Here is a 14,326-nt window from a genome sequence, read left to right on the forward strand (position 1 = left end):
AGTGGACGCTGAACAAATGTCTTTGACTGGAACACCTTTCTTAAGAGCAGCATAGGTTGCCATGCCCCTTGTGGAATGTGCTCTCAAGCCTTCTGGCGGGTCTTTGAACGCTAACCTGTAACACTCCCCAATAGCCAGGACAATCCATTTGGATAGGGTCTGTTTTGTAACGGCTAAACCCAATTTAGGGCCGGTATAGCCAATGAATAATTGGTCATTTTGACACAATTTTGCCATTCTTGATATATAAAAACTGAGAGCCCTTTTTGGGTCCAGCCTATGTAATCTTTCCTCCTCCTTTTTTTTCAATTTAACATTTTATTCAAGTATTCAGAAACAAAAACACACTGACATTGGCATCATATTGTAAAACACAGAGGGTACAGAAACTTGTACAGATAACGAAAGCAAATGGAATCGTACAGTGCGCCCTCCTCCCTCCCCTCAACCTTACACGTGGGTCAGCCTTGTAGCCAACGGGTTAATAGAGGTCTTTTGGTGAGGGCTGGGAATTGATCAGAGTAGTCCATAAAGGGGGCCCAGGTCGTCAGGAAATAGTTCAGGTTTCCTGTGCGGATGGCTGTGACTTTTTCCGCCACTGCGATTTCCCAGCATTTAGATCACCACAGTGAGACAGAGGGGCCGTCCGCATGCTTCCAAAGTCTAGCCATTGCCACCTTCACCGCTAGTAGGAGGTGTGTGCGCAGCCGAGAAGACAGTCCAGAGAGCGGGACCTCACCTCCCCCCGTTTCGCCCAAAAGTATGATGCCGGGATCCCACGGGAATGCAAGTCCAGTCATTGCCTTTATGTGGATTGTCGCCTCTCGCCAATAAGCCTCCGATTTAGGACAGGTCCACAGCAAATGGAATAGGTTGCCCTTGGACGAACACCCACGCCAGCAGTTTGGGGAGATTTCATGGTTAAATTTATGCAGTTGGGCTGGGGTGATGTAGTACCTGTAACATAGTTTATATTCACCTTCCCTTTTGGTGATACATTGTGTGCTCTTGTGTAGCCGTTCCCAAATCTTACCCCAATCAGCCACCTCAACCTCCCGGCTCAGGTCCCTCTCCCAATCAAACATGTACTTATCTTTTTTCCCCAGGTCAGATCTATCTAGGAGGCGGTAGAGAGTCGAGACCCTGCCCCCGGGTGCTTCTGCGGTCAAGGAGAGTTCCAATGCGGTTAGGCCTCTGGCCCCACTCTCTCTAAACAACTTATGGGAAAACCAATGTCGGAGCTGGACATAGTGGAATCGTTCCGCCTGTCAGGATACCCGAGGTGGTTGGAGGGAGCATGCAGCACAAAAATAATGTGAGTGGTGGGAATCACGGGAAAAGAGTGACACAGAGGTTAAAACCCCTTTATTTTAGGACCTTGCTTTGTGTCCTTTGCAGGCAAAGGGCTAGGTGTGGGCAAACCAGCCCCCTAGCCATTCAAAACAAGGAAAGAAGGAACCGGACTACACTTCCCAGCAGCCTCGCGTGCAGGAGAGTCACCGGGAAGCTTCTGGACCCCGCCCTGCAAAACGCGCCAGGAACACCTGGGACGCCGCTTGCGCTACGGGATCTTGAAGAGGCAAGACGTGTTTCCAGCGGGCTCCTGCAGGCAGCTATCAGCGGGGCCACACCCCGCCTGCGAACTCTGCAGGCCCCGCTGAGTCCTACAGATAAGTGCACTTTTATCCTTTGTTGCTTACCCAGTCCGAGCACTCGTACAGTGTGTTGGGCGATCTTCAGAATTCCGCTTCACAGTCAGTGGTGCTTCGGAGCCCGGCATTGTGATTATTTGAAGCCCCGCAGCTCCACGCCAAGTAGCGAAGCGGAGTCGGGTTTCCCGACACTTTAACCCTTGCTAATCCTACGGCCGGAACTCCGGCACAGTTAATCCAAGAACGGAGCACAGGCACTGTTAATTCGCTACTTTGCGAGCCGGAGCTCAGACACAAGTTACTCATGCTTTGTCTAAAACTCTAACGTTTAAGCCGGGTTCCGGCAGCATGTCAATGTATGATCTGATTCTCAAGCGTATGTACGCTCACTCCTGTTTTTTGGTTCTTGTAGCGGGGTTCCGTTGTTCGCACAGCAAGATAGAACACTGGTGAATTAACCCCGAGTCTCCTGCTGACAACCGAAGCTAAGTGCTTTCCTTTGTTACCTTATTGCAATGTGATTTAAATGTGTTGTGATCTTATGTTCTTGCTGATCAGTGGGTATGCTGTAATATTCATACTGCAAGATAGCGTAATTGTTAATTTGTACAATCTAGAGAAAGCAGCATCTAGGTTCTAAATTAGAATATGTGCTCAAGTGAAGGAGTGCTGGGCGAAGTTTCAATTGCTTAACAAAACCCCAGGAGGGACAACACATCTAAACCACTCAACCTTCCCTTATCCCTCCTTTTTTCCCTTTCCTGCCTTGTTATCCGGTTTTCCTAACCACCCCAACCTAACCAACCAGCGGACCCTAACCCTCTTTCCCCGGAGGGTCACGGAAGCCTGTGTTGTTAACACCCCAGGCCCCAAGACCCAACGGGGAGGTAGGTGTACGTGCTACCTCCACGCAAGGCCAAGATCGTGACAGGAGCGCAAGCCCACGTATCATTAAGCGCCCAGGTAGCACGTCACCATGGAGGAGGTATTAAATGCCCTAAGAGACTTAAAAACTGATTTGCTTGCCACAAGGCAGGACTATGTTAATTTGGCTGGCCAGGTCCATACGTTAACTGTTCAGGCAAATGCCCAGGCCACCCCATTGCCCGCGGACCATGCACCACCCACCCCAGTCCAGGTACAGGTATCTACCGAGCCCACACTCCCCTTGTCAGCTCCAGAACGTTATCATGGGGATCCTCAAAAATTCAACCAGTTTGTAATGCAGTGCCAATTGCATTTCATTACAAAACCGAATGTGTTTCGCACGGCTCAGTCCCGCACGGCCTTTATGATTTCGTATCTTGGGGGTGATGCAGCATCATGGGCCACTCCGCTAGTTACTAAAGATGACACACTTCTCTATCAGTGGGACACGTTTTTGGAAGAATTTGGGAAAATATTCAATCGAAGGGCTGCAACTCTAATTAAGGATAGGGAATTGCTCACTTTACGTCAAGGGGGTAAGGATTTGGTTTCCTATGTAACCACCTTTAATCGGTTGGCTGTGGAGACAGACTGGCCTCAGGAGAAGCGCCTAGCTCTGTTATACCAAGGACTAAGGGACGAGGTAAAAGATTTGATAGCTCAGGTAGATCCACAACCCGAAACATGCTCCGCTATGATCGATCTGGCCTTACGGTTGGATCAAAGACAGTATGAGAGGAGGCTAGATAAGCGTAAGTGGGACCCCAAGCCCATGGTCCGACTGGATCACCAACCAAAACCTGATAAGAGCGAAAAACCCCTAGGCGAACCAATGCAAATAGGGACGGTTCGAGGCCCCTTAACCAAGGAAGAGAAAGACAAACAACGTTGAGAGAAGCTCTGTCTTTACTGTGGGAAGGCCGGACATTTTGTTCGGGAATGTTTGGCAAAACCCAAAGGTGAACAGTCGGGAAACGCGAAATCTCGTCAGTGAGGGTGGCCCCGGCGAGCCAATCTGAAAACACCCCTAGTTCGTTAGCTAATACCCTGCAAAGCAAAGTAGCACATGTGACCGTTTCAGGTCATATCTCTTGGCAGGATCATCGGATACCGGTGTCATTGATGCTGGACTCAGGTGCTACTGGAAATTTTGTCGATGAAACCTTAGTAACTCAATTGGGAATCCCGTTACTATCCAAGGAACGGAGTGAAGAGGTAAAATCCGTAGATGGATCACCCTTGATTTCAGGCCTAATTACCAAGCAAACTCAGTGGGTACGTTTAGAATGTAGTCCACAACACTTTGAGAACATCAGCTTTGACGTGATAGCAGCGCCCCAGTTTGGCATGATTCTGGGTCTGCCATGGTTGAGGACTCATAACCCCGAAGTCAATTGGACCCAAGGATCGGTGCGTTTCATGTCAAACCATTGTAAAAAATACTGCCACCTTGATAAGATCGAAGGTTTAGTGTCCTACGAAGAACATGTTATTGGGAGTGTTGAAATTGGCCTACCATCTGTCTATCAGAACTTTAGGGACGTTTTTAGTAAAGCCGCTGCAGAAACCTTGCCACCTCTTCGAACATTCGATTGCAGAATAGATTTGGAACCAGGAGTGGCCTTGCCCTGTAGTAGGATTTATGCACTGACAGAATCTGAAAACGAGCACCTCAAAAACTATATTGAGACGAATCTGGCCAATGGCTTCATACGTCACTCTAAGTCACCTGTGTCATCCCCTTTGTTCTTCGTTCCTAAAAAGACCGGGGACCTAAGAACATGTATAGACTATAGGGCTATAAACCGGATAACCATAAAGAACCGCTACCCCTTACCACTGATACCAACTCTATTAGACCAAGTAAGGGACGCTCAGATATACACCAAGCTGGACCTGAGAGGAGCGTATCATCTGGTGCGGGTGCGTGAGGGGGACGAATGGAAGACTGCCTTTCGAACCAAGTTCGGTCTATATGAATATCAAGTCATGCCATTCGGCCTCTACAACGCGCCCGCCGCCTTTCAGCATTTTCTGGACGAGGTCTTGCGTGGGTATTTGGACGTGTTCACTATGGTCTATATTGGCGACATCCTAATTTACTCTCACAACATCGAGGAACATCAGGCTCACGTAAAAGCAGTGCTACAGCGCTTGCGTGAGCATCAGCTCTATGCAAAACTGGAAAAATGTGCGTTCCACCAAACCACAATAGAATTCCTAGGGTTCATTTTATCGCCAGAAGGCATTACAATGGATCCGAAGAAAGTCCAAGCCATCACGGAGTGGCCATCTCCCTCATCTGTAAAGGAAGTACAAACGGTGTTGGGGTTTGCGAATTTCTATCGTCGGTTCATAGAAGGATTCGCAGCCAAAGTACAGCCCATCACCCGTTTACTCAAGAAAGGCGTAGCCTTTTAGTGGGATGCGGCTGCAGAGGCAAGCTTTGTAGCTTTAAAAACTGCATTCACAACTGCTCCTGTACTACTCCATCCCGATCCCACGCGTCCTTATATCATAGAAACAGATGCTTCCAGCTATGCTCTTGGTGCAATTTTATCCCAAAGAGACGATTCCGGACAATTGCACCCGGTGGCCTTCTACTCACGTTCCCTGTTACCAGCTGAACGAAATTATGTGATAGCCGATAGAGAACTCCTGGCCATCAAGGTAGCATTTGACGAGTGGCGTCATTACTTGATGGGAGCCCGGCATACGATTACAATATTGACGGACCATAGGAATCTTCAGTTCCTAAAATCAGCCAAGGCTTTGAGTCCCCGACAGCTTCGATGGGCGATGCACTTTGCCGAGTATGATTTCGTGGTAACATATCGTCCGGGTACGGAGAACAGAAAGGCTGATACTCTGTCTCGTTACCCAGAACCCGACCCTAGTCAGGATAAAAAAGAGGAACCGAAGCCGATGGTACCACCCGCGCGTATTGTGGGTAGTATTGTAGTAGATGATATGTTCAATAACATACGAAAAGCCATGTCAGCTCAAGAATTAGTGCAATGGAATAATCCAGGGAAAAAACAAAAAATTAAAAATGGTCTACCCTTCTTTGGGTCATCCCTGTACTTACCAACCCCTGCAACGCGTAAACAGGCCATTAAGTGGTGTCATGACTCGCCCTTTGTAGGGCACCCTGGAGTGGTCAAAACCCAAGAATTGGTAATGCGTCATTTCTGGTGGCCTCAAATGAGGAAAGACATCGGAGAGTATGTACATACTTGCGAGTGCTGTTTAAGAAACAAGTCAGACCACCAAAAACCGGCTGGCATGTTGCAACCCCTACCCACTCCTCCAGTACCCTGGCATACTGTTTCCTTGGACCTGATCGTGGACCTACCAGCAAGTCATCATTTCACCACCATAGTGGTGATAGTAGATTCTTTGAGCAAATTAGCACATTTCATACCTTGCAAGGGGGTCCCCACGGCGAAAGAGCTTGCAGACCTTTTCCTCCAAAATATAGTACGCCTACATGGCATTACACAGAACATCATCTCTGATCGGGGTGCACAGTTCACCTCTCGCTTTTGGAGGGCATTCCGTGAATCATTGGGAATTACCTTGCGGTTGTCCACCAGTTACCACCCTGAAACCGATGGGCAGACCGAGCGAGTAAACCAGACTTTAGAACAATACCTGCGATGTATGACCTACGACAATGATTCTTCTTGGGCAGAAACCCTTTGGTTAGCTGAGTTAGCGTATAATAATGCTATGCATTCCTCCACTAAAGTGACACCGTTTTATGGCACCTATGGGTACCCTCCACGGTTCCAGCCTGTGCCCCATGTTACAGACTCTGTACCAGCAGTCCAGAACCATAGGCAACATTTAATAGAAGTATGGCATGTCATCCAAACAAATCTGGAGAAAGCTAAACAAGCATATAAGACTTATGCAGATCGGAAAAGACGAACTAGTCCACCATATAAAGTTGGGGATCGGGTCTGGTTGGCCACACGAAACTTACACTTGCAAGGCCCTAGGAAGTTCCAACCCCGATTGGTGGGCCCTTTTCCCATCGAAAAGATCATAAATCCAGTGGCTGTTCGCCTGACCTTACCACCTAGAATGCATGTACATCCAGTTTTCCATGTATCCTTGTTAAAGCCTGCCTCAGCCTTAATGTGCCTTAGGAAGCCTCCACCCATTATGGTAAATAGTGTGCCAGAGTTTGAAGTGAAATGCATACTAGATTCTCGTGTTGTGCGAGGAGTTTTACATTACCTAGTGGATTGGTTGGGCTATGGTCCCGAGGAGCGCTCATGGGAGCCAGCTACTAATGTCCATGCTTCTCGTTTGATCCGAACATTTCACCTGAACAATCCCTCTAAACCAGGACCTGTTGGGAGGGGGAGTACTGTCAGGATACCCCAGGTGGTTGGAGGGAGCATGCAGCACCAAAATAATGTGAGTGGTGGGAATCACGGGAAAAGAGTGACACAGAGGTTAAAACCCCTTTATTTTAGGACCTTGCTTTGTGTCCTTTGCAGGCAAAGGGCTAGGTGTGGGCAAACCAGCCCCCTAGCCCTTCAAAACAAGGAAAGAAGGAACCGGACTACACTTCCCAGCAGCCTCGCGTGCAGGAGAGTCACCGGGAAGCTTCTGGACCCCGCCCTGCAAAACGCGCATGCGCGCCAGGAACACGTGGGACGCCGCTTGCGCTACAGGATCTTGAAGAGGCAAGACATGTTTCCAGCGGGCTCCTGCAGGCAGCTATCAGCGGGGCCACACCCCGCCTGCGAACTCTGCAGGCCCCGCTGAGTCCTACAGATAAGTGCACTTTTATCCTTTGTTGTTTACCCAGTCCGAGCACTCGTACAGTGTGTCGGGCGATCTTCAGAATTACGCTTCACAATCAGTGGCGCTTCGGAGGCCGGCATTGTGATTATTTGAAGCTGCGCAGCTCCACGCCAAGTAGCGAAGCAGAGTCGGGTTTCCTGACACTTTAACCCTTGCTAATCCTACGGCCGGAACTCCGGCACAGTTAATCCAAGAACGGAGCACCGGCACTGTTAATTCGCTACTTTGCGAGCCGGAGCTCAGACACAAGTTACTCATGCTTTGTCTAAAACTTTAATGTAGCTAACGTTTAAGCCGGGTTCCGGCGGCATGTCAATGTATGATCTGATTCTCAAGCGTATGTACGCTCACTCCTGTTTTTTGGTTCTTGTAGCGGAGTTCCGTTGTTCGCACAGCAAGATAGAACACTGGTGAATTAACCCCGAGTCTCCTGCTGACAACCGAAGCTAAGTGCTTTTCTTTGTTACCTTATTGCAATGTGATTTAAATGTGTTGTGATCTTATGTTCTTGCTGATCAGTGGGTATGCTGTAATATTCATACTGCAAGATAGCGTAATTGTTAATTTGTGCAATCTAGAGAAAGCAGCATCTAGGTTCTAAATTAGAATATGTGCTCAAGTGAAGGAGTGCTGGGCGAAGTTTCAATTGCTTAACAAAACCCCAGGAGGGGCAACACATCTAAACCACTCAACCTTCCCTTATCCCTCCTTTTTTCCCTTTCCTGCCTTGTTATCCGGTTTTCCTAACCACCCCAACCTAACCAACCAGCGGACCCTAACCCTCTTTCCCCGGAGGGTCACGGAAGCCTGTGTTGTTAACACCCCAGGCCCCAAGACCCAACGGGGAGGTAGGTGTACGTGCTACCTCTGCGCAAGGCCAAGATCGTGACACCGCCTCCCCCACCCCGAATCTGTGCGGGGGATTGCCTGGAGAAAAGTCAGGGTTATACCAGCTAGGAGTCAGCGGGCCTCTTGAACCTGTAATGCCCCATTTCCTCGCTGCCGCTTTCCAGCAGTTAACATTGACAAGTGTAGCCGTGAGTGGGCCCTGGTTGGGCTGGGCTGATAGCGGGTAAGTGGGGTAGCTCCGATAGGGGAGAGGGGCACCAGGCCTCCTCAAGCTGCCTCCATAGTGGTTGGTTGATGGTTTGAGTCCAGGTGTACGCATGGGATAATTGTGCTGCAAGCGCATATCTACCTACATCTGGGACCCCCAACTATCCTGTGAACCTTCCTCGAAGCATCATTTTCTTTGAAATTCTAGGCTTCTTTCCTCCACAAACGAATTTTAGTATCTTCCTCTGTAGGAGTTCACTCAATGGGATGGTAACCGGAAGAGACAAGCATTGGTATCATAGTCTAGGGAGCAGATTAATTTTCACGGCAGCAATTTGCCCGAACCAGGAAATCTCTTGGTTTTCCCAATGCCTTAGGTCTCTCCGAAAATCATCCCTTAACTGAGGGAAGTTACATCGGTACAAATGGGAGATGTCACTGGGGATCTGCACCCCGAGGTATTCGATCGCTGACTCCGCCCAGGGGATTGGTAAACGAAGACCAAGCTCTGTCTTTTGTGCTTCGGAGAGGTTGATTGCTAGAGCTGATGACATGGCCAGGTTAACCTGAAACCCAGAGACCTGCCCGAATTCCTCAATTTCCTCCCAAAGGGTTCCAGGGACGAGAGTGGACTGGCTAGGGTTAATAACACATCGTCTGCATATAATGAAATCTTGTATTCGTGCTTCCCTACTGTGAGCCATTTTATCCTCGGGTTGCGCCTGATCCGATTCGCGACGGGCTCCATTGATAAAGCAAAGACCAATGGCGAGAGGGGACAGCCTTGCCTCGTACCCCTAGAAATCCTGTTTGACTCAGATCTGGCACCGTTCACCCGTAGCTGGGTAGAGGGGTATTGGTAGTTAGCCAAGATCCATTTAATAAAATTTGGCCCGAACCCAGGGTGTGAAAGCACCGCTTTGGGATATTTTTATTTATTTATTACATTTGTTATACGCCCAGACCCGGGGGTATCACGACGTAGTTACAGACAATGGGGGAATGCACTCTTAGAAAGTACACAGAGGAAAACACAGGAATAACAGTCAGTAATATACAATAATATGCGAGGCAGTCAAGAATATACAGCAAAATGCAAAGCAGTCAGATATGTACAGTTAATTGGAGCGGATTAGTGCTCTAGTTCGGTTAGAACTTATTGAAGAGCCAAGTCTTCAGGAAGCTTTTGAATTTAGGGAAGGAGGTTTCGTTCATAAGCCCCAGTCCACCAAGTCAAAAGCTTTGTGTGCATCCAAGGACAGACACACCATGCTCTCCCCCATTCTTTGGGCGCTTTCTACAATATAAATGGTCTGGCGGATGTTATCTTGCGTTCCCCTTCCTGGGATGAACCCAGTCTGATTGCAGGAGATAATGTCCGCAAGATAGGCTGTCAGTCGTGTTGCTAAGATTTTCGAAAATATTTGTTCATGATGGTAATTGGTTTATAGGAGGAAGCCAGTTCTGGATTCTTCCCTGGTTAATGCATACGAATTGTTAGCGATTCCGCCATAGTCTTGGTGACTGAGCCCACTGAGAGAAAAGAGTTAAACAAGGTGGCAAACTGAGGGGTCAAGATTTGCACATAGGTTTTATAGAATTTTGCGGTGAGCCCGTCAGGCCCCGGAGAGGTGTGTTTTAAAGATTTAATGGCGTCAATTATTTCCTCCGCAGTGATTGGATTTTCGAAGGCAGATAGATAGGACGGGGGTCGCAGGGAAGAAAGAAAGAGGGAAGGTTCTCGGGATCTGTGGGTTGTCCGGCCATTACAGCTTTGTGGTGATCAACCAGCCCTGCCAGCTTATCCGCCTCCATGTAACAAGCTCTACCATCAGTGCCAATAAGGCGGGAAATGTTATTCCTGGAGTGTGTTTTTTTAAGTTTATATGACCTGGCAGAACGATAAGCCCAGTGCATTTCGAGTGCAGACCTGGCTTCCATTAAGGCCCTCAGTGTTTTCCGTGTCCAACAGGCGTGTAATTCTTTTTCCAAGGCAGCCACTTCTTTCTCTAATTTTGCCCCCTCTAAGCGTGATATTCGGCTCCATACCGCCCCTGCACTGATGAGCGCACCTCTCACCACTGCCTTCATTGCGTCCCAGGTAGTAGCTACACCTGTCTCAGGAGTGGTGTTTTCAGAGAAGTAGTTAGTAAGCGTCTCGCCAATTTCTCTCCGGACGACATCATCCAGTAGGATGGGGTCATAGTTTCCATAACCGTTGGGGTGGTTGAGGGTGGCCTGTTATAGGGGCATGGTCCAAGACCGTTTGGATGAGAATCTCCACCCTGTCCAAGCATGGATAGATAGCGCTTGAGATAAGTAGAAGTTCGATACATGAGAAACCCCTATGCACGTGTGAGTAATGAGTGTAATCCCGCGCCCCGGCGTTAAAAAGTCTCCATGCATCCACAGTTCTTGTTTCCCTGAGAAGCCTTGCGAAGGACAGAGCTTGAGTATAATCTGATTTAGTTGGGAGGAGAGTTTTGTCTCACAGGGGATCCGGGATCAGATTAAAATCCCCACCGAGGACGAGGACCCCCTCCGCAAACGCGAGAATAGTCGTAATGAGGTCAGCAATTAACTTATCCTGGGCAGAGTTAGAACAATAGACTGTAGCTATGGTAATCGGGCATTCAACCAACAGTCCCTTGACCAGGAGAAATCTCTCATTGGGGTCCCTTTTAACGGTGATTCTGGATAGGGGGACCTTAGCACTTAGCAGTATAGCTGCACCCCTTTTCTTCGACCCGGAGGAGGCGAAGAATGCCTTTTTAAATCTCTTAAATCTAATGTACTTTTCATCTGGCTGCAATAGGTGAGTCTCCTGGAGAAGTACTATGGGCCTCATTACGAGTCCGGCGGTAACCGTGGCGGTAAAACCGCATGGTTACCGCCGGACTCGTATTACCATTCCGCCTCCGTGATTCCCGGAATTACCGGGGCACTACAACCCCGGTTTTCCAGGAATCACGGAGGCGGAATGGTGTTAATCCCCATTCCCATTGAGTCCTATGGGACTCATCAATGGGAATGGGGATCATGGAAACACCGGCAGCATCTCGTAATGCTGCTGGTGTTTCCTCGTCTGCCTGCAGGTGGGCGGTGTTAAACCCGCCAGGTCAGACCTGGCGGGAACATCACCTCCCGCCTGCAGGAGTTGTGATCGCCCGGCATGGAAACAACGGTGGCGGCGGGTTTACCGCCACCGTTGTTTCCATAACGGGCGATTTGTAATGAGGCCCTATGTCCCCCAATAACAGATCGAGCTTGTGCTCCACGGATCTGCGCTTCCCTGGAAAATTGAGGCCCTGGACGTTCCAGGAGAGGAGTTTGGGTGTACTATCGTCTTGCCCCATGAGGTGAGGTGGCGATGTTGGCTGCGAAGAGAGACCCCCGGCCACGTCATTCGCTGTTGCGCAGTAAGTGCAATGACAATGTGTTTCAGAAAAAGAAGTAGAAATCAACATGAACCATTTTTCCCAAACTTGAGAGAGGAGAGGATAGAAAACTCTCAGCCAGCTAGGATTAACCTCATCACTCTCTCCCCCCTCTCGATCCTGTAATCCAACATACCCAACGGGGCAACTGGAAAAGCTCCAACAACGAGCTCAATGGCCAACTGGGCCTAGCACAGCAGCGATCAGACAAATCAAATGCTCTAAAGCACAATGCAAACTGGATTCGATAAGCAGTGCCTCGCTGTGCTCTGCAATTCAGGAGCCTGGTAATATCAATAGTCCCCCCCCCCACCCTGGTTCTTATACCCATTGGTCTGTGAGACCCCAGTAGGGCGACAAGTCCAACTATTACATCCCCAGACTAGAGAGGTTCACTAGGGCTCCACATTTGAAGAACCGTGCAAAGCCCACGGATCTTAGAGTACCAGCCTGTGGGAGCTTCAGATCAAGCTGGGTCCGGCATTTTTGCGGGTAGGCCCCCGGATCCTGCGCTTTTTGCTGACCCTCGACCATGATGCTCTAGGATGCTTCTTATTGAGGTCCCGACAGTGCATCCCGGGTCAGATTCCACGCCCTCTCCCACGACGGCCATGAGCCCCTCAGCTTCCTTCAGGGTGTGAATTTGGCGCTGCAAGCCATCCCAGGAGAATTTAACAGATGTTGGAAAGCCCCAACGATAAAGAAGCTTCCTTTCTCGAAGCCAATCAGTGAATGGTTTAAGTGCTTTTCTTTTCTGAAGGGTGGAGTTGGCAAGTTCTTGGTATAATAGGATATTGGACCCTATGAAGGAAATATGCTGCATTGATCATGCTTCCGGCATAATTTCTTCCTTTCGTTTAAAGAAATGGACCCTGGCTAGGACATCGGGAGATGATAAGGCAGATTGTCTCGGGGTCGTCCTATGGACCCGGTCTAACTCCAATGGGGAGTCATCGGGGAGCATGTTTATGAACCTGAATAAGTCCAGAACATAACCCTCCAGGTCTGCGTCAGAGACAGAAGCAGGAATTCCTCTGAGACGGATGTTATTCCTTCTCGACCTGTTCTCTGCATTCTCCTGCTTCGCTTCAAGTGCCTCATAGCGCGCCTCTAGGGCTAGCACTCTTTCATGGCCTTTCTCCCATTCATAAGATTGCTCACATAAGGCATTCTCCACCTCTGCCGTACGATTCTCCATTGCTTCTACACGCTTGTCGAGGGAGTCAATCTTCTTTGTTACATTTTGAGTCCCATTTTGAATTTCTTTGGTTAGGGCTGCGAGTAGGTCCCTCAGGTGAGTTTTTTGTGGCTAGGTTTGCCGATTCTGGGTCCTCCTGGTAGGGTTGGGGCCCACTGTTTGCTCCTCCGGAGGGTCTGCCTTTCGAAGGTTTGTCAAGGGTGTTATTTCCCAGCAGCATGGCAATGTCTGTTTGCTTAGTGGTCTTGTTGCTTTTTACCATTGCAGCGAGATGATTGTGGGGTGGTGGGCGGCAGAAGGGAAATCTCTGGCGAGTCCTCTCAATTCACCCCTTTGGGGACCCAGATGCCCCTGATGCTCCCCCTAGATCCACTGGAAACGGGGCCCACCTTCCCGGAGAGAGCCCGGTGTGCCAGGCTCTGACTGCTCCCCGCCTCGCAGGCTTTCCCCGGAGTGTCTAGGGCACGACGGTTGAGCGTCTCAGATTTATGCTGGGTACTGCCTCTAGTTGTAGTGTGGAAGGAGTTCGGAGGGGAGAGCCCCAGCCAACACGGCCCCCCACTCGGGAAGAGAGACACATGTTTGGGGGAGACCGATCTCCTCAGAGACACTGCGGCACTGGAGGATAGAGCAGGCTGTAGTGGGGTTCCCAGAGATGTGTTCAGGCAGTGCTAGCGGCAGGCAACGGTGAAGGAACTCCGTCGGGATCAACCCTGTGGTAGTGAAGGGCTGGCAAGCAGGTGGGTCATGAGGTGATGTCCGTGAACTTGGAGAGCTTAGAGGAAGAGACTGCTGGTGCACGCCACACTGATCAGGTGAAGTGAGCCAGGGCACCACAGAGCACGCAAGGTTGGAGGGGCCCCTAGGGAGAAAGCCTGAAGGTCTGTCGCCCCCTGGAGCCCTAGGCCGAGCGTCCGTAGAGCAGCGGCAGTGTAACGCTTACCTTAGACTCCTCGGGGACACCACGTGATATTCTGAAACCTCTCTGGGTGCGTAGTTATCTGTTGTTCACTACCCCAACTGAACTCTCTTTCTATACCACAGAAAACAAATTACAACACGAGAACAATTGGAATGCGTCCAAATGTAGGGAAAATATTATAGGTCAAAATTCCAGCAACTGTATTGTGCAATTACCTTGATTGGTATTTTGGTTAGCTCTCCATCCTGCTTCTGCGCAGGGGTGCGTGTTCTGAAGAAGGGAAGAAGGACTGCCCTATATGGAAATGTAGGGT

The sequence above is a fragment of the Ambystoma mexicanum genome, chromosome 7p (assembly GCF_040938575.1).
Source record: "Ambystoma mexicanum isolate Mex_15411 chromosome 7p, UKY_AmexF1_1, whole genome shotgun sequence".
Taxonomy (NCBI): domain Eukaryota; kingdom Metazoa; phylum Chordata; class Amphibia; order Caudata; family Ambystomatidae; genus Ambystoma; species Ambystoma mexicanum.